The sequence below is a fragment of the Canis lupus genome, chromosome 22 (genome assembly GCF_048164855.1).
Source record: "Canis lupus baileyi chromosome 22, mCanLup2.hap1, whole genome shotgun sequence".
In the NCBI taxonomy this organism is placed as follows: domain Eukaryota; kingdom Metazoa; phylum Chordata; class Mammalia; order Carnivora; family Canidae; genus Canis; species Canis lupus.
In genome coordinates this window covers 46,581,232-46,608,204 of record NC_132859.1, presented here as the reverse complement: position 1 = coordinate 46,608,204, position 26,973 = coordinate 46,581,232, and the positions used below count along the sequence as shown (strand labels likewise).

The 26,973-nt window shown below is 38.0% G+C and overlaps 1 long non-coding RNA gene across 2 annotated transcripts; it reads right to left on the bottom strand.

Moving 5' to 3' along the window:
• Positions 1 to 643: 643 nt before the first annotated feature.
• LOC140614508 (uncharacterized) lies at positions 644 to 25,086 on the bottom strand. 2 transcript variants are annotated; one of them, XR_012015360.1, is made up of 4 exons: positions 24,664 to 25,086; positions 20,626 to 20,725; positions 7,145 to 7,267; positions 644 to 1,031 (listed from the first exon to the last, which is right to left on the bottom strand). It is a non-coding gene; the product is annotated as an uncharacterized lncRNA (long non-coding RNA). The 2 variants fall into 2 exon arrangements; XR_012015361.1 differs by lacking the exon at positions 20,626 to 20,725 and having other exon boundaries at positions 646 to 1,031.
• Positions 25,087 to 26,973: the final 1,887 nt, after the last annotated feature.

The following is a 26,973-nucleotide window of genomic DNA, read 5'->3' as shown; positions in this document are numbered from 1 at the left end:
GCCTTGTCCCTGGGATTTTCAAACCTTAATCAAAGTTACAGATATTTCTTTCCCTTCAGTTACCGGCATATGGCCTCCTTCTTAGTACCAGCTTCAGGTCTCATGTGCTTTCCACCTGGATCAAACTCCTTCTATATCCAAAGACTTCACTGTGTCTTAACAGAGATGCGCTGTATAGATCTGGATCCCATGGCCCAGAATATTCACAGTGTTCTCTGCTACATTAAAGAAAAGACTCCCCCTTAAGAGGTGAGAATCTAGGGGTATGGGAGTATAATCCAGAAGGCAAAACCATCTGTAATTGATGGACTGGAGAGTAGTAAAACTCCTTTCAGGTAAGCAAATAATTTAAGAGTCTTTGTTTGTTTATTTTTTTATTTTTATTTTTTTTGTGATACTGAAAGACCAGTTGCAGCCAAAGCATAAAGTAAAATGGCAATTGATGAAAGTCTAGAACTGGGGTTTGCTTTAAAATGTCCTATAGCTATGATGCCTAGCTCTGTTGCTGAGGAGATAGCACATCATTGTTAAGTAATATTTTTTCTTAGTATGATTTGTTATCACATTCAAGGGTTTCTTGGCAGGGATCCCTAATAAAAATTTATTATTTTTTCCATTTTTCATTTTTACTTTCATTAGTTTCCTGTAGTGCTTCTACCTGTACCTCTTTTTATTTTATTAAAGCTCATATGTGGAAATTATCATACACTAAAGAACATAAATAAACTTTTATTTAGCAGGCTGTGGAAATTAGGGGTATGCAGCAAAGACGATTGAGTTCATTAAGCACCAGTGGTATTAATGTCTTCTCACTCATTACTCATTCACTCCACTGATTGCCTTAACAGAATAGGAGGCACCACTTCTCTGTTAGATCATCAAACTGTTCTCTATGGGTGTCACAGAAGACAAAAGACAGGGCAGGCAGACCCATGGACCTTGGCTCTTCAGAAGACACAATGGAGTAAGAGCATTAATCACTGACACTTCCAGGTGTGTATACATTCTCTCACTCTTCTTTTTCTCTCTGTCTATAAAGGGAGCAGAAGGAGGTGGTAAGAGCCATGTGAGTTTAAGAGCTCCTCTCAAATGAGATTTTTACACTCAGCATTTGGGGCACAAGTTCGGGGGGATCCAGAAAGCAGCATTTTTATCATTTATATTGTACAATAATTTATTTCCACTATAAACCTGTGTTTACAAGTCCAACACAATTCTACCCCTGAAACTACTAGAAGCATCCTTTACTCACAACAATAATACTAAGAACTTATGATACATTTCATCAAAAGTTTGATTCAAGTTCTTATAACATGTATAAACTGATTTTCAGATTCTGAGAATAGAGTTTCTAAGTTTCTTCTGTTTACACATGGGAACAGATTGCAAGAAATTATCATCTATATCTATGTAAGCTAATGGGCAAATGTCACCTACAGCATCACATGAAAAAGGACTGGAGGGATTTTTACTGAGCTAGGAAAAAATGCTTGAAGTGGACTTATTTGAAACAGACTCTGTGGCACATATGGATTCCCTGTGGTGGACCTTACAAGATATGGACGGGGGTGATTTGGTATCTCACAGTGTTAGATCATCCTTTTCTGGAGCAGCTGGTGTGCAATATAGCTGTTCCTCAGTGGATTAGTAATATGACAGGTGCTCCAAGGTGAGTAGCTCCAAGTAGTTATTTATCTAACAATGGCTAATGATTCCTTTGGTAATGACTCTGGTGAACATACCCAGTAATATCATAAGGAACATTCTCTCAGCTCTAGGTATCAGGCCCAGTCCTGAAGCCTCACTTGTGCTATATTATTGAGTCTCCAAAATAATTCTACATGGTATCCCCTTATTTCACAAATGAAGAAAAGGACTAAGTAAAAGGTCATACAGCTGGCAGGCAGTAATGCCAGAAGTGAAAAAGAAGGTTGCTTAACTTGAAAGCTGTAGCACTTGACAGCTACTTTCCAAGACATTGGAAGGCAGAAGCATAACCTACCAATGCTTCTCTTGTAAAAGGCAATAATATACACATCTGCAAAGTAAGTAGCAGGTTGAGAATAGGAAAAGCAGGGCAGTTTGTCACTCAATTTAGCAGCTGTAGACGTTACAGGAAAACCATCATGGAACAATTCCAGTTAACCAAGGGTATAAATAAAGACCAGGGATACCACTTCAACTTTTTTTGTAGTTTGAATGCAAAAACACAATAGAAATGACAATGCACTGAATCAGAATGATACCTTATACCGCACCTCTCTGAGATAGGTTTTTCCTCTCTCCATTCAGTAAGAATGGTGACAGGAAAGGAGGGAATGACCAGAATTTTATTGATTTTCCAGTGCAGAGTGGTCATTGATGACCCCTTTTCAGAAACGATGTCATGGGAACATCAAAAAAAATATTAGTAAGATGACCACATCTAAAACCAAAATTCTACTACTAGAGAAAGTTAGTAAGTCATGGCCTGCACTTACCCAAGCCTAGAGGAAGAACTTCTATGTTCAACAGATCCTGAAGGCATGAGGACTGAATTTTTAAATTTATTGGTTAGGAAAAATATAGGTGGACTTTATTTTATTATCTGATTATAAAGCAAATACACAATTATCCTGGAAAATTTTGAATTCACAGAACTATATAAAGCAATATACATCATCCATATTGCAAACCTTCTGAGGCAGTCATTGTTAGCTGACTCAACTTTTTCATACTTTAATCCATTGCTAACTTCAGACCCCAGATGACCCACTAAAGGCTAGATACCCTAAAGGAGACTATATTAATGGAAACTGTATGATTTGTGCTGAAAGAACATAAGGAAAGAAATCCTCTTTCCTCTTCTTCCCAAGGTCTGAACAACCTATTTCTTCCCCTGTGATGGACACTTTGATTTAAAAAGACTGTCTACACTCAGAGTAAATTTGACATGTTACTGGGGCAAAGGATTTTTCTATAGCCATTAGAGATAAGATTGACTGGTGATATGGAGATATGTGCTGTTCTGGGGTAGTCAGAACAAGATCTTTAGATAACAGTTTCTTTGTTAGCTTCACACCAAACTCAACAAAGTACCTAAGGGAAAGAAATTAGTTAGCAAACCACTTGCTTATCAAATCTTTTCCTGTTTTAGGGCTGTCACCCTTTGAGGGAAGATAGTGGGTGAAAAGGTGCCACTTCCCATAACAGACGGTTCTGAGGCACAGAAGGTTCTTTCTCGAGACTTTATTACTTCATGTTAGTAAAGAGTCCTTCTCTAAGCTCTTTCAAAAAATGAAACTAAAATTACATCAAGGACAATTTCACCAACTTTTCCACTGTGGTATTGTATAGTGTGTGGTGGGTGCTGTAACAACTATATAGTGTCTATCTGTGTAGAGAAATACATCTCTTTGGTGTATTTACCATTCAGAAAATATGGACCATTACCTGCATGTCAGGGGATAGTTTAGTTGCTGCTCTATGGTAATGAAAAAAGTCTCTGCCCTGAAAGGGCTTAATTATATTTTAGTAAGGGATACAGACAATAAAGAAATATCTCATATAATTCAAAGTGTCACTTGGCAAAAAAAGAAAGTAAAAACATCATATGTATAATGAAATGCTTCTATTTTATACATGGTCTGGGAAAACTCCCTAAGGAGGTGTTTTTGAGTGGAGATTTGAATATAGTGAGGGAACAAGAGCATAGATGACTGGAAGGAAAACAAACCAAACAGATGAAAGACTAAGCACAAAGGCACTAAAGGCACTAAAGACTAAAGCCTTGAGAGGGAGAAGTGGGGGTGGTGAATCTGCTTGGCCTCCTTAAGAAACTGCAGGAAAGAGGCCCTTGTGGCTGGAGTGAGGAAGAGAAAGGGGAGGTGAAAGGAAAGACGTTAAGATCACATAAGGACTGGCACAAAAACAGACACATAGATCAGTGGAACAGAACAGAGAATCCAGAAGTGGACCCTGAACTTTATGGGCAACTAATATTCGATAAAGGAGGAAAGACTATCCATTGGAAGAAAGACAGTCTCTTCAATAAATGGTGCTGGGAAAATTGGACATCCACATGCAGAAGAATGAAACTAGACCACTCTCTTTCACCATACACAAAGATAAACTCAAAATGGATGAAAGATCTAAATGTGAGACAAGATTCCATCAAAATCCTAGAGAAGAACACAGGCAACACCCTTTTTGAACTCGGCCATAGTAACTTCTTGCAAGATACATCCACGAAGGCAAAAGAAACAAAAGCAAAAATGAACTATTGGGACTTCATCAAGATAAGAAGCTTTTGCACAGCAAAGGATACAGTCAACAAAACTCAAAGACAACCTACAGAATGGGAGAAGATACTTGCAAATGACATATCAGATAAAGGGCTAGTTTCCAAGATCTATAAAGAACTTATTAAACTCAACACCAAAGAAACAAACAATCCAATCATGAAATGGGCAAAAGACATGAACAGAAATCTCACAGAGGAAGACATAGACATGGCCAACATGCATATGAGAAAATGCTCTGCATCACTTGCCATCAGGGAAATACAAATCAAAACTACAATGAGATACCACCTCACACCAGTGAGAATGGGGAAAATTAACAAGGCAGGAAACAACAAATGTTGGAGAGGATGCGGAGAAAAGGGAACCCTCTTACACTGTTGGTGGGAATGTGAACTGGTGCAGCCACTCTGGAAAACTGTGTGGAGGTTCCTCAAACAGTTAAAAATAGACCTGCCCTACGACCCAGCAATTGCACTGTTGGGGATTTACCCCAAAGATACAAATGCAATGAAACGCCGGGACACCTGCACCCCGATGTTTATAGCAGCAATGGCCACGATAGCCAAACTGTGGAAGGAGCCTCGGTGTCCAACGAAAGATGAATGGATAAAGAAGATGTGGTTTATGTATACAATGGAATATTACTCAGCTATTAGAAATGACAAATACCCACCATTTGCTTCAACGTGGATGGAACTGGAGGGTATTATGCTGAGTGAAGTAAGTCAGTCGGAGAAGGACAAACATTATATGTTCTCATTCATTTGGGGAATATAAATAATAGTGAAAGGGAAAATAAGGGAAGGGAGAAGAAATGTGTGGGAAATATCAGAAAGGGAGACAGAACGTAAAGACTGCTAACTCTGGGAAACGAACTAGGGGCGGTAGAAGGGGAGGAGGGCGGGGGGTGGGAGTGAATGGGTGACGGGCACTGGGTGTTATTCTGTATGTTAGTAAATTGAACACCAATAAAAAAAAAATGAAAGTAAAAAAAAAAAAAAAAAAAAAAAAAAAAAAGATCACATAAGGAGAGCTCTAAGTATCACAGAAAGACCACACCATGATTGTACCATATGCATCCTCCCATTTCTGCAGCCCTGAAGACTGAATTACTCCCGAGGTACCCACTGTCTGTCTCTGATGATGGGGACACCATTCACTGTCTCACTCCAGCCCAGGTTATTCACTCTCATCTGTACTGAGCTATCATGTGCACCCAGCCCTCCAGCTTCTTCCTTCCTCTCTGTAATTGTGTAGGCAATTTCCTCAGCTTTGAATGCTTTTCTCCATATTGATCTGATGAAAGATGACCCTTCTGAGGAAAGACACCTTTTATGTGAGGCTTTTCCTGGCTCCCACTTGTCTTTCTGCCACTTCTATTTCTAGCATATCTATGACCGCTTTGTGGTAATTACCTGTCTGCATTACTGCTTCCCATGTAAGAAGATGAATTTCATGCAGTCACAAACTCGGTCTTTGTCTTTAGCTTCCTGTGCTTAGCACACGTCCATATGCATGGTAAAAAGAAATAATAATAAATGCGGAATAAGTGAACGAGTTTGTGAGTACCTGAATGAATGAAAATTGTCTGAATGAGTTTTGTGTTTGTTTTACTTCAGGTCAATGACACAAAGACTCATCAAAAAATGGACTTCTCTTTTATTCTCATTCAGCCAAGAAGATGATTTTTTTTCCCTGAACTTTTTCTTTTTCTAATAGAAAACTATAAGAGAAGTGAATGTCAAGAATGTTCTATGCATGGAAAATATAATAACTACATAATGCACCTGTCAAAATGGTGTTTAAAATAAAATGCTAACAGACCCATATAACTGAAGAGGTTTTGTGGGAGTTGCTATTATAAAGCAGTTTTTAACACACCGCGCAGAAAATTATTACCTACATGAAACTTTTAGAGCAACTATGATTTAGAATTGGAAGCTGTACTTGTCATTACTAGCAAGCCACTTCAAACATATCATACATCTGATCGTTGGTTTGCAAATCCACAGAATGGGCCAACTCACATGTGTTCCAGGATCAGGGAGAGGGATAGAAGACATTTCAGAGGAAAGTTTTTCTTTAAATATTGCCCTTTGTTTAGGATAAATCTCTAAATTTAACATAGAACATTAAGTATCTGAAATTAATATGTGCCTAAATATTATATAGGAATAATAAATGATATTCTATATGATTTAATGATCAAATTAAATTGGAAATAAAGTGCTCTCATGAAAGTTGAGATATTAAAAATCAGAGATAGGGGAATCCCTGGGTGGCTCAGCAGTTTAGCACCTGCCTTTGGCCTAGGGCGTGATCCTGGAGTCCCGGGATTGAGTCCCATGTCGGGCTCCCGGTGCATGGAGCCTGCTTCTCCCTCTGCCTGTGTCTCTGCCTCTCTCTGTGTCTCTCATGAGTAAAAAAAAAAAAAAAAAAAAAAATCAGAGATAGGATGAGAAAATGAACTAAAGATATTTTTTCTGCCCTGTTTATTTACATCCAACTTCTCTTTTCTAATTTTCTTCTTTGGTCACTATTGCTCTAAGTGTCATAGAACCTCTTTTTCTGGTCCGGGCAGGGATGGGATTATTTGTTTGTGAGGTCCAACTAGCAGGACCTTTTCTATGGAGAAAGTTTCTGTACACCCATCATGGGTATTGAAATCATGGATGTGGGCAGAGCTAATCCAAGTGTGGACATCAATTTAGTGGTATAACAAAATGGACGAGTCAAAAGAAGAGTTGATACCTGGGGTCCACAGCCAGGAGAAATTGGGGTGGGGGTAGTAGAGAGCAGAGGAAGGATGAGAAAATACAACTAACACTTATTCTGTGTTTACCATGTTGTCAGGCACTAACCTAAACCCTGGAGCAGAGAGTACAGAACTAACCCCCTGCATCTTGGCACTTATTAGGAGCAGACAGACTTGATTGTTTGTTGCAGTAATAGCCTGGCACAAGTGGCTCGGTTCAAAGGAGAGCCTGTTGATGGTAAAAGAGATTGTCATTAATTTTCATGATTTTACCTTCCCTTGATTCTCTTCTTGCCATGAGCATTTCTCTTTCCCTGGGTTTTTAGTCAATTAATCTAATTGTGGATCCCTAAACCACAGTCATTAACAATCTGATTTTCTCTAAATATAATTGACTGAAAATATTCTCGATGCTTCAAATGTCTAAGGACATCTTGCAGATCTTTAGCCATTTTCTCTACTCAATTGCATACAACCATCACCATGGATGCCCCACCATTCCCAGACTTAGCATAGCTGTTATCTCTTTCAAGACATTAATTAAATTATAAATTCAATGAAGATATTTTACATTTATTTAGTAATTTCATTCTACTTAGATTCAGGCTGGCTAATTCTAGGATTTGTGTCTTTGCCTCTATAGTGTTGCTTAGAGCACCTAGTGCAGTGCTTGACACATGGATGGACGCATCACATGCTCAGTTTATTGAAGTGAACTCAATGGTTGAAGTAGATAGGGAAATGAAATAGCTAAGAAAACATAATCTAGGGGACACACAAGTGGCTCAGCGGTTGTGCACCTGCCTTCATCTCAGGTAGTGATCCCAGGATCTGGGATCGAGTTCCACATTGGGCTCCCTCCAGGGAGCCTGCTTCTTCCTCTGCCTATGTCTCTGCCTCATGAGAGTCTGTGTCTCTCATGAATAAATAAATAAATAATACTTAAAATACTTTGGATTGTTCCAAAAATATCTCTAGCACTAGTCCAACCCTGGAGTCTGTATGTCCATGAGTTTTTTTCAAAATATTAAGGAATATTATATATATACATATATATATATACACTCACACACTGTTGAGCAAAAAAATGCCTACACATATATGAAAAGACAATGATTTAAATGTCAATACTGTTCATAGCACAAAAATATTTATTAATGCATGCTGGTAAAAGAAATTATGGTACATCACCAAAATAGCATATCACATTAAATACTCTGTGTGTATGTATGTGTGTGTGTTGACAAGAAAAATGCAAGATGCAAAACTATGTGCATATTATTGTGCATGAACTTACTGGAATAATCTACACTGCACAAGAAACTGGGGTAAGATTGGGGTTACAGCTTGAGTTAGCATTAGGGTTTTGGGTAAGAGCTTGAAAGTCAAGCATAAAAGGAAGATTAAATTTTCACTGCATATTCTTTCCAATATTTGCATTTTTATTAGATGATTATATTAGCTTTTTTTTTAAAGCTCCAGCTGAGTTAAACAAAAGATAAAACTATTAAAACTACAGAGTAATCTGAGGCAACAAAGTTTAATATTCAAATAGGACCAGAGTCAATTTCCAAAGGTCTTCTGAAGCATTCTTTTTTTGGGATATGACATTATGGCTCAACAGATCAAAGTCAATATCCTTGAATAGCTAGAACTTTTTATATTGCCTTTCCTGTTCTTTCTGTCTCATAGGATTATGAAGTGTCTCTTCAGATACTTTGCCCATTTTTCTAATTGGGTAGTTTGTTTTCCTATTATAGCATTGTAAGACTTCTTAAAATAATCTTGATAAAAATCATTTATCAGAAGTGTGACTTGAAAATAATTTTCTCAGTCTGCATTTTGTCTCTTCATTCTAAGAAAATCATTTGAAGAGCCAAAGCTTGTCATTTTGAAAAATCTAATTTTTCATTTTTTCTTTTATAGATCATGTCTTTGATGTAGTATCTAAAAATTCATTGCCAAACCCAAGGTCACATAGGTATTTCTTTTTTTCTTGGAAGTTTTGTAATTTTATATTTTATATTGCTGTTTTTAGTTCATCTTTGTATGAGATGTAATGTCAATGTTTGCTTTTTGGCATGTGGATATCCAAATGGTTCTAACACATCAGCACCATTTGTCCTAAAAACTGTTCCTTCTCTATTAAATTGCCTTTGACCCTATGTGAAAAAAAATCAGTTGATTATATTGTGTGGGTACATTTCTGAGCTCTCCCTTCTGTTTCACCCATCAATGTCTGCTCTTTCACCAACGCCACAGTATCTTAGTTACTGCAATTAATAGTAAGTCTTAATATCAAGTAATTTTAGTCTACCAACACAGTTTTTTTCCCCAGAATGGTTATAACTATTATAGATTCATTACCTTTCCATATAACTTTAGATCAGCTTGTCATAGCCTATGAAAAGTATGCTACAATTCTGATTGAGATTGTGTTGAGTCTATAGATCAAATAGAACTGGCATTTAAAATCTTGGATATTCAGTTCATGACCATGATACATTTCTCTATTTAGCTTCATACCTGATTCTTTTTCACCACTGTTTTGTAATTTTTAGCCTGCATATTTTGCACATGTTTTGATATATTTATCCTTAAATACTTCATTATTTTGGTACTATTGTGATTAATATTGTTTCTTCCTCCAGTTTCAAGTTCCATTTGCATATTGCTAGCATACAGAACAATTGGTTTTTATGTAACGACTTGGTATTCTACATGTTAATCTCACATATTAGTTTCAGGAGGATTTTGTGTGTGTCTGTGTGTGTGTGTGTGTGTGTGTGTGTGTAGGTTTTTTGAGATTTTCTACAGAGACATTCAGGCTGTTACGAAGTACAGAAGTTATTTCTTCTTTCTATTCTGAATGTTTTGTTCTTTATTTGTTATACTGGGTAGGTCTTCCTGTTTGATATTGAGTAGGAATGACATGAGAAGACATCCTGACCCTATCTCTGATCCTTGGGGAAAAGATAATTATGTATGATCAACAATAAATATGAAATAAGATATGGAATGTTTGTGTATACTCTTTAGTAGGATAGGGATGGTACCATCTATTCTTACTTTGCTGAGAGTTTTTATCATAAATGGATGTTGAATTTTATTCATTTTTTTCTGTAATTATTGAAATGAAAATATGATTTTCTTATTTAGTTTGTCATTGCTGTGAATTTCAGTGATTGATTTTTGAATGTTAAATCAGTCTTGTATTCCCAGAATGAACCCCACTTGATTATTACAGTTATCCTTTTTGATACTGTTGTATTTAATTTGCTGACATTTTGTCAAGAATTTTTGTGTCTATATTCATGAAGGATATTGAACTACAGTTTAATGTGCTTGCCTGGTTTTAGTTTTATGTTAACGCTGGGCTTATACAATGAGGAGGAAAAGGGGGAACTATTCCTTCTTTTTTTCTATTTTATGGAAGGGATTTTGTGGAAATTTTATTATTTTCTCCCTAAATATTTTGTATAATTCACCTTTGAAACAATCTGGATCTGACAATCTTCTGTCTCATTTTTAATAAATCTCTAACAAAAATTAAAGCTTTACTAGATATAGGGTTGTTTCTATTACTTTTTCCTTTTTTAGTGGGAATTAGTAGTTTGTGCCTTCTAAAGAATTGGTACATGTCATCTAAATTGTGGGAATTAATGAGCATAGGATTTTTCTTAGTATTCTTTCAGTGTTCTTTTAATGGCTTTGGGATCATTAGTGATGTGCACATTCTTTATATGGATATCTTGTTTCTTCCTCCTTTTCTTTTTGGTCAGCAATGCTAAAGACATCAATTTTACTGATCTTTTCAGGGATCCAGCTTTGGGTTTAATTGATAGTCTCTATTGCTTTTCTATTTTGTTTTCATTATGTTTCCCTTCTGCTTCTTTTTTTTTTAAAGATTTTATTTATTTATTTATGAGAATGCACAGAGAGGAGAGAGAGAGAGGCAGAGACGCAGGCAGAGGGAGAAGCAGGCTCCATGCACCAGGAGCCCGACGTGAGATTTGATCCCGGGTCTCCAGGATCGCGCCCTGGGCCAAAGGCAGGCGCCAAACCGCTGCGCCACCCAGGGATCCCCCCCTTCTGCTTCTTTTGTGTTTAATATGTTCATATTTTTCTAGTTTCTTAAGGTAGAAGCATAGATCTTCCTTGTTTTCTAACATAAACATTTAATGCTATAAATTTCCCTCTCAACCCTGCTTTAGCTGCTTCTCACAAATTCGATATGCTATTTTCACTTTTACTTAGGTCAATATTTTAAAAATTTCCCTTGAGATTTCCCTTTAGTTTATTTATGTTTATATGTTTAATTTCCAAATATTTAGGGATGTTTCTAAATATCTTTTGTTATTCATTTTTATTTTAATTTTTTATGATCCAAGAAAAAATATAAAGTTGATAAATGAATGCACATATTTAATTTGTTAAGGCTTATTTTATGACTCAGGATATAGTCCAGCTCATTGCATGTTTCATTTGCACTTGAGAAGAATATGTATTCTGCTACTTTTTTAGTGGAGCACTCTATAAATAACAACTGTTAGTATTATTGGAGTTTGATTTGCCAAAATTTTGCATACCACCCAGTGCTCATCCCGTCAAGTGCACTGCCAGTAACTGTCACCCAGTCACCCTAACCCTCTGCCCACCTCCCTTTCCACCACCCCTTGTTCATTTCCCAGAGTTAGATGTCTCTCATGTTCTGTCACCCTCACTGATATTTCCCACTCATTTTATCTCCTTTCCCCTTTATTCCCTTTCACTAATTTTTATATTCCCAGAATGAATGGAACCATATAATGTTTGTCCTTCTCCGATTAACTTACTTCACTCAGTATAATACCCTTCAGTTCTATCCACATGAAGCATGGTGGATATTTGTTATTTCTAATGGCTGAGTAATATTCCATCGTATACATAGACCACATCTTCTTTATCCATTCATCTTTTGATGGACACCGAGGCTCCTTCAGTTTGGCTATTGTGGACATTGCTGCTATAAACATTGGGGTACAGGTGTCCTGCCATTTCACTGCATCTGTATCTTTGGGGTAAATCCTCAGCAGTGAAATTGCTGGGTTGTAGGGCAATTCTATTTTTTAACTCTTTGAGGAACTTCCACGCAGTTTTCCAGAGTGGCTGTACCAGTTCACATTCCCACCAAGAGTGCAAGATGGTCCCCCTTTCTCCACAGCCTCTGCAATATTTGTTGTTTCCTGTCTTGTTCATTTTCACCATTCTCACTGGTGTGAGGTGGTATCTCATTGTGGTTTTGATTTGTATTCCCCTGATGGCCAGTGATGTGGAGCATTTTCTCATGTGCTTGTTGGCCATATCTAAGTCTTCCTCTGTGAAATTTTGTTCATGACTTTTGTCCATTCCATGATTGGATTGTTTGTTTCTTTGTTGTTGAGTTTAATATGTTCTTTATAGATCTTGGATACTAGCCATTTATCTGATATGTCATTTGCAAATAACTTCTCCCATTCTGTAGGTTGTCTTTTAGTTTTGTTGACTGTTTCTTTTGCTGTGCAGAAACTTTTTAACTTGATTAAGTCTGAATAGTTCATTTTTGCTTTTGTTTCCCTTGCCTTCATAGATGTATCTTGCAAGAATTTGCTGTGGCCAAGTTCAAAAAGGGTGTTGCCTGTGTTCTCCTCTAGGATTTTGATGGATTCTTGTCTCACATTTAGATCTTTCATCCATTTTGAGTTTATCTTTGTGTATGAGAATGGTGTCAGAGAATGGTCTAGTTTCATTCTTGTGCACATGGCTGTCCAATTTTCCCAGCACCATTTATTGAAGAGACTATCCTTTTTCCAGTGGATAGTCTTTTATGCTTTGTTGAATATTAGTTGACCATAGAGACTGAAGAAAGAAATTAAGGAGCCAATCCCATTTACAATTGCACCAAAAAGCATAATATACTTAGGAATAAACATAACCAAAGAGGTGAAGGATCTATACCCTAAAAACTACAGAACACTTCTGAAAGAAATTGAGGAAGACACAAAGAGATGGAAAAATAGTCCATGCTCATGGATTGGAAGAATTAATATTGTGAAAATATCAATGCTACCCAGGGAAATTTACACATTTAATGCAATCCCTATCAAAATACCATGGACTTTCTTCAGAGAGTTGGAACAAACCACCTTAATATTTGTGTAGAATCAGAAAAGACCCTGAATAGCCAGGGGTTATTGAAAAAGAAAACCAGAAGCTGGATCTGCTCTGGGGGCATCACAATGCTGATTTCAAGTTGTACTACAAAGCTGTGATCATCATGATAGTGTGGTACTGGCAGAAAAATAGACACATAGATCAATGGAACAGAATAGAGAACCCAGATGGGCCCTCAACGCTATGGTCAATGTATGCATTTCATTGGGATAACATGAAATTTATACATTTACTTAGGAAGAATTGATACATGTGCAATATTCCTTGGTCTCCCTTTACATGAACATATTCTTTTTCTCTCTGTTCAAATGAATTTTTTATAATGGGTAATTATTTTAAAGGTTTTCTCATACAAACTTTAAATATTTTTTAAGTATATGTCTAAGTTTGTTTGTTACTTGTGTTTTGTGTTGGGGGACATTAAAGTAAGTCTGGCTTCATGAAATTTGTGTGCAAAAGTTGTTCTCTCTTGCTCTTTCATCGTGGAAACCTTCCCACTGTGACACGAAGACCACTACTTAATCCCTGTAATTCTGAAATCTCATTTTCATACACTAATGACGAGCTGGACACAGAGTCAGTTGAAATACATGGGAATCTTTTTTGAGTATATGTGTTTGGAGCTGGTTGAGCCCGTATGAATCTAGGAGGCAGAAGATTGATGTGTAAGCTTAGTAAGGTGAGTTCAAGAAGTTGTAAGTTGGCTTATGGAGCTCTGAGATGTCAGCAGCCCTGCTCTTCCCTTAACTTCATGTGCTCCTTTCTCACCTTGTAGATGGCATCTCTCCTGGGCATATATTCTGTCAGCAGAACATCCTGACATAAATTTTCCTTCACTTAAGTTCACAGGCAGTGTTCAGGAAAACTACCATTAGGAATTGTAACAGTGAAAGTTGAAGCGGGTGGGGTGTAGAGGGATGGGGATGACAATTATGAACTGAAGTAGAAGCATTGTTCTGATGCCGTGAAAAGTGCTTTTAAGTATATTAGTGATATTCCTCTGAAAGCTCGCTTATCAATTCATTCAAAATAAAACAGCCATTATGTGGAAAGTGTGATGCAGAATCAAAGAACATAATGATCCTTTTGTTATAAACAGCTGAGCAAATAAGTCAAGATTCAATCAGGATTCCTAAAAGAAATGTTAAGTATTGGAATTAATGGGTCTTTTGAAAATATTTCTGAATATTAAAAAACTCTTAAAATAATCTGAAAATATCTATTCTTTCTTCCATATATTCTTATTTTCCTTCTTTTTTATACTAATAAGCCTCCCAAAGTTAAATATCTGTCTTAATTAACCTTACTCTTTTTTTTAATTTTATTTATATATTTTTTTAATAAATTTATTTTTTATTGGTGTTCAATTTACCAACATACAGAATAACACCCAGTGCTCATCCCGTCAAGTGCCCCCCTCAGTGCCTGCCAACCAGTCACCCCCATCCCCCGCCCTCCTCCCCTTCCACCACCCCTAGTTCGTTTCCCAGAGTTAGGAGTCTTTCATGTTCTGTCTCCCTTTCTGATATTTCCCACACATTTCTTCTCCCTTCCCTTATATTCCCTTTCACTATTATTTATATTCCCCAAATTAATCAGAACATACAATGTTTGTCCTTCTCCGATTGACTTACTTCACTCAGCATAATACCCTCCAGGTCCACCCATGTCGAAGCAAATGGTGGGTATTTGTAGTTTCTAATGGCTGAGTAATATTCCATTGTATACATAGACCACATCTCCTTTATCCATTCATCTTTCGATGGACACCGAGGCTCCCTCAACAGTTTGGCTATTGTGGACATTACTGCTAGAAACATCGGGGTGCAGGTGTCCTGGCGTTTCATTGCATCTGTATCTTTGGGTTAAATCCCCAGCAGTGCAATTGCTGGGTCGTAGGGCAGGTCTATTTTTAACTCTTTGAGGAGCCTCCACACAGTTTTCCAGAGTGGCTGCACCATTTCACATTCCCACCAACAGTGTAAGAGGGTTCCCTTTTCTCCGCATCCTCTCCAACATTTGTGGTTTCCTGCCTTGTTAATTTTCCCCATTCTCACTGGTGTGAGGTGGGATCTCATTGTGGTTTTGATTTGTATTTCCCTGATGGCAAGTGATGCAGAGCATTTTCTCATGTGCATGTTGGCCATGTCTATGTCTTCCTCTGTGAGATTTCTCTTCATGTCTTTTGCTCATTTCATGATTGGATTGTTTGTTTCTTTGGTGTTGAGTTTAATAAGTTCTTTATAGATCTTGGAAACTAGCCCTTTATCTGATGCGTCATTTGCAAATATCTTCTCCCATTCTGTAGGTTGTCTTTTAGTTTTGTTGACTGTATCCTTTGCTGTGCAAAAGCTTCTTATCTTGATGAAGTCCCAATAGTTCATTCTTGCTATTGTTTCTTTTGTCTTCGTGGATGTATCTTGCAAGAAGTTACTGTGGCTGAGTTCAAAAAGGGTGTTGCCTGTGTTCTCCTCTAGGATTTTGATGGAATCTTGTCTCACATTTAGATCTTTCATCCATTTTGAGTTTATCTTTGTGTATGGTGCAAGAGAGTGGTCTAGTTTCATTCTTCTGCATGTGCATGTACATTTTTCCCAGCACCATCTATTGAAGAGACTGACTTTCTTCCAGTGGATAGTCTTTCCTCCTTTATTGAATATTAGTTGACCATAAAGTTGAGGGTTCACTTCTGGGTTCTCTATTCTGTTCCATTGATCTATGTGTCTGTTTTTGTGCCAGTACCACACTGCCTTGATTACCACAGCTTTGTAGTACAACCTGAAATCTGGCATTGTGATGCCCCCAGCATTGGTTTTCTTTTTTAAAATTCCCCTGGCTATTCGGGGTCTTTTCTGATTCCACACAAATCTTAAAATAATTTGTTCTAACTCTCTGAAGAAAGTCCATGGTATTTTGATAGGGATTGCATTAAACGTGTATATTGCCCTGGGTAACATTGACATTTTCACAATATTAATTCTGCCAATCCATGAGCATGGAATATTTTCCCATCTCTTTGTCTTCCTCAATTTCTTTCAGAAGTGTTCTATAGTTTTTAGGGTATACATCCTTTACATCTTTGGTTAGGTTTATTCCTAGGGATCTTATGCTTTTGGGTGCAATTGTAAATGGGATTGACTCCTTAATTTCTCTTTCTTCAGTCTCATTGTTAGTGTACAGAAATGCTACTGACTTCTGGGCATTGATTTTGTATCCTGCCACGCTGCCAAATTGCTGTATGAGTTCTAGCAATCTTCGGGTGGAGGTTTTCTGTTTTCTATGGACAGTATCATGTCATCAGCGAAGAGGGAGAGTTTGACTTCTTCTTTGCCAATTTGAATGCCTTTAATGTCTTTTTGTTGTCTGATTACTGAGGCTAGGACTTCCAGTACTAGGTTGAATAGCAGTGGTGACAGTGGACATCCCTGTCTTGTTCCTGATCTTAGGGGAAAGGCTCCCAGTGCTTCCCCATTGAGAATGATATTTGCTGTGGGCTTTTCGTAGATGGCTTTTAAGATGTCGAGGAATGTTCTCTCTATCCCTACACTCTGAAGAGTTTTGATCAGGAATGGATGCTGTATTTTGTCAAATGCTTTCTCTGCATCTGTTGAGAGGATCACATGGTTCTTGGTTTTTCTCTTCCTGATATGATGAATCACATTGATTGTTTTACGTGTGTTGAAGCAGCCTTGTGTCCCGGGAACAAATCCTACTTGGTCATGGTGAATAATTTTCTTAATGTATTGTTGGATCCGATTGGCTAGTATTTTGTTGAGAATTTTTGCGTCCACGTTCATCAGGGATATTGGTCTTTAATTCTCCTTTTTGTTGGGGTCTTTGTCTGGTTTTGGAATTAAGGTGATGGTGGCCTCATGGAACGAATTTGGAAGTACTCCATCTCTTTCTATCTTTCCAAACAGCTTTAGTAGAATAGGTATGGTTTCTTCTTTAAACGTTTGATAGAATTCCCCTGGGAAGCCATCTGGCCCTGGACTCTTGTGTCTTGGGAGGTTTTTGATGACTGCTTCAATTTCCTCCCTGGTTATTGGTCTGTTCAGGTTTTCTATTTCTTCCTGTTCCAGTTTTGGTAGTTTGTGGCTTTCCAGGAATGCGTCCATTTCTTCTAGATTGCCTAATTTATTGGCGTATAGCTGTTCCTGATATGTTTTAAAATCCTTTGTATATATTTGGTGTTGGTAGTGATCTCTCCTTTCTCATTCATGATTTTATTAATTTGAGTCTTCTCTCTCTTCTTTTTAATAAGGCTGGCTAATGGTTTATCTATCTTATTAATTCTTTCACAGAACCAACTCCTGGTTTTGTTGATCTGTTCCACAGTTCTTCTGGTCTTGATTTTGTTGAGTTCTGCTGGAATTTTAATTAACTCTCTTCTTCTGCTGGGCGTAGGGTCCATCTGCTGTTTTTTCTCTAGCTCCTTTATGTGTAAGGTTAGCTTTTGTATTTGAGTTCTTTCCAGTTTTTGAATGGATGCTTGTATTGCCATGTATTTCCCCCTTAGGACTGCTTTTGCTGCATCCCATAGATTTTGAAAGGTTGTATCTTCATTCTCATTAGTTTCCATGAATCTTTTTAATTCTTCCTTAATTTCCTGGTTGACCCTTTCATCTTTTAGCAGGATGGTCCTTAACCTCCACGTGTTTGAGGTCCTTCCAAACTTCTTGTTGTGATTTAGTTCTAATTTCAAGGCATTATGGTCTGAGAATATGCAGGGGACGATCCCAATCTTTTGGTATTGGTTCAGACCCGATTTGTGACCCAGTATGTGATCTATTCTGGAGAAAGTTCCATGTGCACTTGAGAAGAATGTGTATTCAGTTGAGTTTGGATGTAAAGTTCTGTAGATATCTGTGAAATCCAACTGGTCCAGTGTATCATTTAAAGCTCTCGTTTCTTTGGAGATGTTGTGCTTAGAAGACCTATCGAGTATAAAAAGAGCTAGATTGAAGTTACCAAGTATAAGTGTATTATTATCTAAGTTTGTCTTATCTTTGGTTATTAATTGATTTAAATATTTGGCAGCTCCCACATTTGGGGCATATATATTGAGGATTGTTAAGTTCTCTTGCTGGATAGATCCTTTAAGTATGATATAGTGTCCCTCTTCATCTCTCACTACAGTCTTCAGGGTAAATTTTAGTTTATTTGATATAAGGATGGCTACCTCTGCTTTCTTTTGAGGAACATTTGAATGGTAAATGGTTCTCCAACCTTTTATTTTCAGGCTGTAGGTGTCCTTCTGTCTAAAATGAATCTCTTGTAGACAGCAAATAGATGGGTCCTGCTTTTTTATCCAGTCTGAAACCCTGTGCCTTTTGATGGGGTCATTGAGCCTGTTCACGTTCAGAGTTACTATTGAGAGATATGAGTTTAGTGTCATCATGATATCTATTCAGTTGTTTTTGTGGATTGTTCCACTGAACTTTTTCTTAAAGGGGAATTTTGAGAGTCCCCCTTAAAATTTCTTGCAGAGCTGGTTTGGTGGTCACATATTCTTTCAGTTCCTGCTTGTCTTGGAAGCTCTTTATCTCTCCTTCCATTCGGAATGAGGCCTTGCTGGATAGAGTATTGTTGGCTGCATGTTCTTCTCATTTAGGACCCTGAATATATCCTGCCTGCCCTTTCTGGCCTGCCAGGTCTCTGTGGAGAGGTCTGCTGTTACCCTAATACTCCTCCCCATAAAAGTCAGGTATTTCTTGTCTCTTGCATCTTTAAGGATCTCTTTATCTTTGGAATTTGCAAGCTTCACTATTAAATGTCGAGGTGTTGAACGGTTTTTATTGATTTTGGGGGGGATCTCTCTATTTCCTGGATCTGAATGCCTGTTTCCCTTCCCAGATTAGGAAAGTTTTCAGCTATGATTTGTTCAAATACATATTCTGTCCCTCTGTCCCTTTAGGTGTTCTTGGGAACCTCGGTTAAACATAGGTTTTTCTTCCACAGGCTGTCGTTTATTTCCCTTAATCTATCTTCAGGGTCTTTTAATTGTTTGTCTCTTTTTTCCTCAGTTTCCCTCTTTGCCATCAACTTGTCTTCTATGTCACTCAGTCGTTCTTCCACCTCGTTAGTCCTTGTCGTTAGGACTTCTAGTTTGGATTGCATCTCATTCAGTTGATTTTCAATTTCTGCCTGATTAGATCTAAATTCTGCAGTCATGAGGTCTCTTGAGTCCTTTATGCTTTTTTCTAGAGCCACCAGTAGCTGTGTAATAGTGCCTCTGAATTGGCTTTCTGACATTGAATTGTAATCCAGATTTTGTAACTCTGTGGGAGAGAGGACCGTTTCTGATTCTTTCTTTTGAGGTGAGGTTTTCCTTCTAGTCATTTTGCTCAGTGCAGAGTGGCCAAAAACAAGTTGTATTGGGAAAAGGAGAAAGAGAGAGAGAAGGAAAGAAAGGAGAAAAAGAAAAAAGGAAAAAAAAGGAAAAAAGAAGAAAAAGAGAAAGAAAAAAGAAAGTAAGAAAGAAAAAGGGTGGGGGAAGCCAACAGAAATCAAAAACCAAAAAAAAAAAAAAAAAAAAAAAAACAAAACCAAAAAACAAAAAACAAAAAAACCCACGGGGGAGTATCTTCGGATTCTGTATACTTTAAGTCCCTTGACTTCCTCTGGAACTCGTCCGTCTAGCTGGTCTTCTGGGGGAGGGGCCTGTTGTGTTGATTTTCAGGTGTTAGCACTTGGGGGAGCTGCTCTGCCCCTGCCTGGTGCAGGGCTCAGTGGGGATTGTTTACCCCGAGAGGCCCCAGGAGGAACAACCGCAGTGGCGGGGCCAGCTCTGGAGCCCTGGAGTCAGCCCCCGCAGTAACCACAGAGCTCTCCGTCTGCAGGGCCTGGAGGCTCCGGGGCGGGGCTGCTGATCTGCTCAGCTCCGGGCAGGAGCGTCCTTGCTGTCCTGGGCCCTCCCGGCCTCTGCCTGTCCTGGGGGAGGCCGGATCCTGGGCTGTGTCCCGGCGCCCTGTGCTCCGGAGCCTGTGCTGTTGGATTCACGCTCCGGCCCGCAGCCCCCTCCGCGGAGCCGCCCCCGAGCCCCCCCGAGCTCTCCCGCCCCGCAGCCCCCTCCGCGGAGCCGCCCCCGAGCCCCCCCGAGCTGCTCCGGGTCCCGCCGTGCGCGCTGCAGCCCTTAGGGAGCTCGGCGCACTCTCCCGGGGCGCAGGTGTCTGTTAGTGTCCCCGGGAGCCCGAGGGCATCCCTGCCCTCCTGGGTCCTGCTCCACCTCCCTGGAGCCCCTTTCCACCCGGGAAGGTCGGTGCAGCTCCTGCTCCTCCGGGACGGGGCTCTCCTGTCCTGGGGACACTCGCCCCGGCCTCAGCCCGGCTCCTCGCGGGCCCCTCCCCCTTGGAGGCCTTTTGTTTCTTTATTTCTTTTTCCCCGTCTTCCTACCGTGATAGAAGCGCGAGCTCTTCCCACCGTAGCATTCCAGCCGTTCTCTCCTTAAATCTCAGGCCGAATTCGTAGATTTTCAGGATGATTTGAAGGTTATCTAGGTAATTTGGTGGGGACAAGTGATTTGGGGACCTTTCTCTTCTGCCATCTTGCCCCTCCTCCAATTATCCTTACTTCTTGTTTATACTGAGCCCTCAGTTATTAATAGGAGAGCAGAAATAAATGGTCACCAGAATTAATAATGTATGCCATTATTTTCTATTCCCAATGTTGGGTAGTGACTGAAAATGCTCTTTCTAAATATTTATGCAAAAACTCTCATCAGATACAGAATAACATCCCTATTTTTTTTCATATTTGTCAATATTGATCATGTCTTGGCCATACTAATAATGTGTTTAGAAGAGTAAAAATAATTTAGATTTGGGAGTCAGACACGTGGCTTTGAATTCCAGGTTTAATCTATTTGGGTTGAGTCATCAGATAAGTGTTTAGCCTTTCTGGGAATGGGGGAAATAATGTCTATCTTAAATATTATAGTGAATATTAAATGAGACAATATATCCCAGGTGGATACCTTCATGTCCTGTAAACAAGTTTATCAATGAATGATTGTTTACTACCTGTATCATACTTGTCATTATTTTTCTCTTTTTCAACTCTCCCTCCTCCTTTGGAGAAGGATAGGTCAATATAAGAAGTTCATAAATGGGATCCCTGGGTGGCACAGTGGTTTGACGCCTGCCTTTGGCCCAGGGCACGATCCTGAAGACCCGGGATGGAATCCCGCATTGGGCTCCCTGCATGGAGCCTGCTTCTCCCTCTGCCTGTGTCTCTGCCTCTCTCTCTCTCTCTCTCTCTCTCTCTCTGTGACTATCATAAAAAAAAAAGTTCATAAATACTTGAATAAATAGAAGGATACTGATGTGATCTCTGGACTAATTCAGGTTTATATACTCTACAAATTTGAAAACCATTACTCAGCAGCTACATTCCACAATGATAAGAACTCCAATTGTGCAGGCTCAAGTCTTACTACGATGGAGGATACCTTACATCCTCTAAGTTGGATGGAAGCTTTTGTTGGCATAAACACTGAGTAGAATGAATTCATTTTTTTCTTTAAATATTTATTTATTCATGAGACACACACACACACACACACACACACACACACACACACACACAGAGGCAGAGACACAGGCAAAGGGAGAAGTGCTCCATGAAGGGAGCACGATGTGGGACTCGATCCTGGGACTCCAGGATCACGCCCTGTGCTGAAGGCAGGCACCAAACCACTGAGCAACCCAGGGATCTCCAAGAATGAATTCATTTTGAGGTCTTCTTTCCAAGCTCACACAGAAATTGCCTGGACCTCCCATCATTCATTCATCAGATGTCGGGTTACTCTATGTGGTTGACTATCTCTGTGTTCTTCATTTGGCAGTGGGAGGAAAGAACTAATTATTGAAAACACATGGGTCTTAAGCATAATATAATGCACTTTACATACATTTTTTACTGATTTCATAAACTAAATCTATAATGGTACTATAATTATTTCTCATATTTTAGGTGGGAAAATTGGAACAGTATAACTATTTTTTAAGTCAAATGGAAATTAAATAGCACTTTCTAATTCTAATACATGAAATCATTTTACTCTACTGCATACTATAATTTTTAGGGGCTTACTATGAAGTCCTTGCACTGACCTAAGAACCACAAAGGGATACTGCAGAACCAAAGATAATGCTTCACTTTTTCTTCTAGCTGGGATAGTGGGATATAGCCTTAAGATAGAAAACAGGTGACAATCCTTAAGATCTCTGAACATGAATATCATGATGACTCCTTGGCTTTTCCTTTGCCGCCTTCTTCCTGTTATTGAAAAGACTCCAAATCTCAGGATCCTGGGACTTCTTGTACTTAAAACTTCTATAATCAAGGAAGCCATTCTATTTCTTAGGACCTTGATTTCTACAGCTTTAAATGAGGTTGGACAGTATGATCACCTAGACACTTTCCAATTCCAGATAGATTTTGATTCTATAATTTCAAATAAAAGTCATTTTTAAATAGTTTCCTTCACCTCATAGTCAAGCCGTTTATTCATGTTTGAGACTTTCTTTGAAATCTTCAACAAATTATATATCTAATTTGATATGTACTCAGGAACAAATACCATGGTTAAGCATACCACAATAAAAATGTGGGAGCGATACAATCAGTGTTTTAATGACTTAGATCCCACCTACCCAGAGAAGCAGATAAGTATACCACAATAACTGAAAGTCTACACAGGATGGTAAAAATGGTATATGACATTACTTAAGGAATAGGGAGGGAAAAGGTATATATAGGGGGTTTGAAATTCTATTTAATTTATATCCTTATATTCAAGGTCTTGTAGGCTACTGAACAAATCCTTCTAAGTCCAGTAATTTATACCACTTTAAAATTTTTTGAGTGGAAGAAGATTTAAATTTAGGTTATAGTGAAATTTTGTAAGTGATCTAACATTTACTGGAGAATTACCACATTCTTGGCTCTATCCACTTGCATGATTGTTTGGTTTCAAACTCACAGTCTTATGCACAGAGGAGGTCATTAAATACCCTCCATATAAGAACAAAATTACTGAGACTCAGAAGGTTTAAGACTTTGCTATTCATTGCATAAGTAGTAAGTTGCACAGTTAGAATTTGAAGTTGATTCTGTGTAGGTTCAGAGAGGAAGCTCTATCTGTAACAAACAAAGTTATCACAGCTTCTTTCCTAAAATATCATTGTATCAATCCTGTGAACTAAAAATTCCCAGTTCTTGATCATATTGAAAAGGGAAAATCAATTATCACTTTTAAATGGCTGATACAATTTACTTAGTGTAAAGAAAATATTTAAAGAGCCATATGTTGGTAAAAGTTGGCAATCCCCTTGGTGTTAGAAGGCCTTAGGTAGCTGGCCCAATAAGTCTGATGCCCCTGGGAGTTGCTAAATCAGGCTTTTTGTTGTTTATTTGGTTTGGTTTGGCACTAAGACGTCTGGGTCTTCCCTTCCAAATCTACAAGGTGTGCCTTCTAAAAAGAGACAGGAATAATTTTTATACTTTGGAAAGTACAGGAATATAGCACAACCAACATGAGGAAGAAATGGAGACAGTAACTTATTAAGGAGATCTACTTCCCCAATCATTACTATAGATTAGATTGGGTAGATGCTGATGTATATGTGTTTTCAGGCCATGGGAATTTGTTTTAGTAAGAGTAGAGGAAAGAAAGTTGATACACATTTATTGATTTCCCCTTGTGTGCCAGGTTTTGTACAGATGTATCTGTATGTGATCAATGCCCCTACTCTTTGAGGTATCCTCCTTTTACATGTGAGGAAAACTTTAATGCTCAGTAGTGTAGTCACTTCCTCAAGGTGAAGTATGAATGTGAGTCTTGGCATGTCTGACTTGACCCTTAAAAATCTTGAAGATAGACTTTACAGTGAGTCCTTTTTCCTTTTCTTTTCCCTCCCTTTTCTTCTTCTTCCTTATCTTTGAAATAACTCCAACTAATTCATCATCACCATGTTTTTTTTAATTAAATCTTTAATAATTTTGATTAGGAAAACTTCATTGAAGATTTGTTTAGTTTTCACCCTAGTAAATCCCACCCATGCCCCTACTCAGGACCTCTCTCACCTTGGCCTCCTTTCTTCTGCCTTTCTTGTCTCACAGCAGTCATTAAAGTACAGAGCTCTGCCTACACATGGGGGATAAGCCATAAGCCATACTGCTGGGGGTTTGAGTTTCTTTCAATATTATAATCTCAGTTGCTTGCTGGAGAGTAATTAGCAAGAGGGGCATCATATAATTTTCAGAACCATCTTTCAATTATTATCACTGTTTCATAGCAATATCTTCTGGCAGGCCTATCTATCTTGCAAGTTTAAAAATTGCAATATCAAGTGACTTAAAAGGACCAGACCAAGAATGAGTGCCAACAGAAGAAGCGCAAAAGTGGAAATGATGATGATGATTACCCACCTCTAAAATAATAGCTCCCTCGTGGTTTCTCTAGTGCCACTTGTATTGGAGGTTAGAAAGATTTTCCTAGCAAAATGACATGCTTGTTTCCCAGGTATTGAGAGAAGGGCTGGGAACTGGTGGCACTGCTGCTTCTTTACCCATAGCCGACATTCTCAGTTGTAGCAAACATTCTAGAAATCTGTCATTATTTCAAAATACCAACAGAGGGTATGGCCATTTCTGTGCAGCTATGAATAATTCATTGAATATTTCAGGTAGTGAAGTCACTAAAAATAGCAAGAAAGTTGAATGCCCTGACCTTAAAACAAAATCTTGCTATTGCTGAATACTATTATTTTTGAAACATGACACTGGGCAAACTAATTTCCTAAAGATTTTGCTTGTCTTATTTTAACTTACTGACTTCACAGGAAAATTCCAAGTTCCTTCTGTAAGACTGAACAAATGCTGCGAAGCCATTCTTAGAACATTGCTCTAGTTCTCAGATGAGATCTCGCTTTCCTTTCACATTCTTACCCAGATGCCTTCACATGACTACCACTCTTGAATATGGAATGAGAGTATGAGAGACTGAAAATACATTCAAAAACCTTGGGAAGAAACTGGGATTTGGGGCAATAGCTCTGTTGTTGTTCTTTTAATGTTTTAAAAAATTATTTTATTGAGTTATAACTTGCATATAATATGTAAGTTTAAGGTGTACAGCACATTGGTTTGATACATTTATATATTGTAACATCATTACCACCCTGGCATTAGCTGACATTTCTATCATGTCACATGATTATTTCATTTGTGGTGAGAACAATTAAGATCTGGCCTCTTAACAACATTGAGGTTTAGAATACAGTACTGTTGCCTGTAATCTCTATACTATGCCTTAGATCTCTATGACATATCTATCTACTGGTTTCAAGCTTGTACCCTTATACCATATCCCCCCAGCTGCCTCCTCCCCAAGAGTCTGTAACCACCATTCCACCCTTTGTTTTTATGAGTTCAGCTTTTTTTCTACCACGAAGGTGGATACTCTATTTTGTTAGGGAGAAAACTCCTAAATATTGTAATGATAGTCTAGGTTTATAACTTACTATACACACACACACACACACACGCACACATCCTTGGGGAAATCAATCAGCCTCTCTGTTCCTCTATTTTCTCATCTGTAAAGTAGGGATATAAATGAGAGTATTTTATAGATCAAGAAAAATGAGTGGAAAACTCTGTAAACCTTAAATTAGCAGCACAGCAGTCTGAATATTGTCACTGATTCAAGTGAAGAAAGGAAGTGAGATCACCATAAAGGAAATTTGGATAAGAAGCCCCTCTCCTGTTTTGAGTTAAGGGTATACTTTCATGCTATTTTATTCACACCATACATGAATAAGTTACTGTAAAATATTCAGAATTATATGAAGGAAAATGGGAACGTTTACTTTAATGAATATGTTTAGAGTCTTTCTCCCTTTATGTAACCAGTATTAAAAGTTAGAAATATAGTTATCTCCTTTCTCTTTAACTACACACTCAAATTGTCCTTGTTACATTGGAGGCAGTCATGGAAGTGTTGTGGTTTCACCTCTGTGTGACCCATGTTTGTCATATTCCTGCTTGTAATGTGTTCATATTTTAGATGTAAAGAAAGAGGAATCTCTTTTTGGATGGAGGTGATGACAAACTATATCATTCACATCCGTCCCCTAAGCCAAAACAAAACAAAACAAACCACACAAAACCTTGTTGCTCTAAGTATTAGCATATTTTTTCAGTGAAAAGACAATTATTCCATTATCCATGATTCATCAATTTTTATACTGTTATTAATATAAAAGTTTGAGAATCAAGCTGACAGGAAAATAGTGCCAAATCATTGATGCAGAGCTTGAAAATGATGCATAATTTGGTTGCTCTGTTGTTTTCAGTGGAATGCAAAGCCAAAACAATCACTTTAAATATGTTGAATGTACAATTTTTTTGTCAAGCTTTTCTGAGATGTTTTTAAATTTTACATTTGTGGTGTTACCTTACTATGCTTGAAGTACTGTGATTGAAAATAACCACTAGTTTATTGGGAATTTCATAAAATTAATGTCAATTATTAATTGAAAAATCTCCATTTATAAATTATAATACTTTATATTAATTGCTAATACAGATAAAATAATATTTTAATAGACATCATATAATCACAATGATGACAATACTCCAAAACTAATTTTCATTTTCCTATTATATTTGGAAGTGAGAGATTTATATCCATGATCTTCAAGGTTAATATCCATGATCTTCAAGGCTTTTTTACTC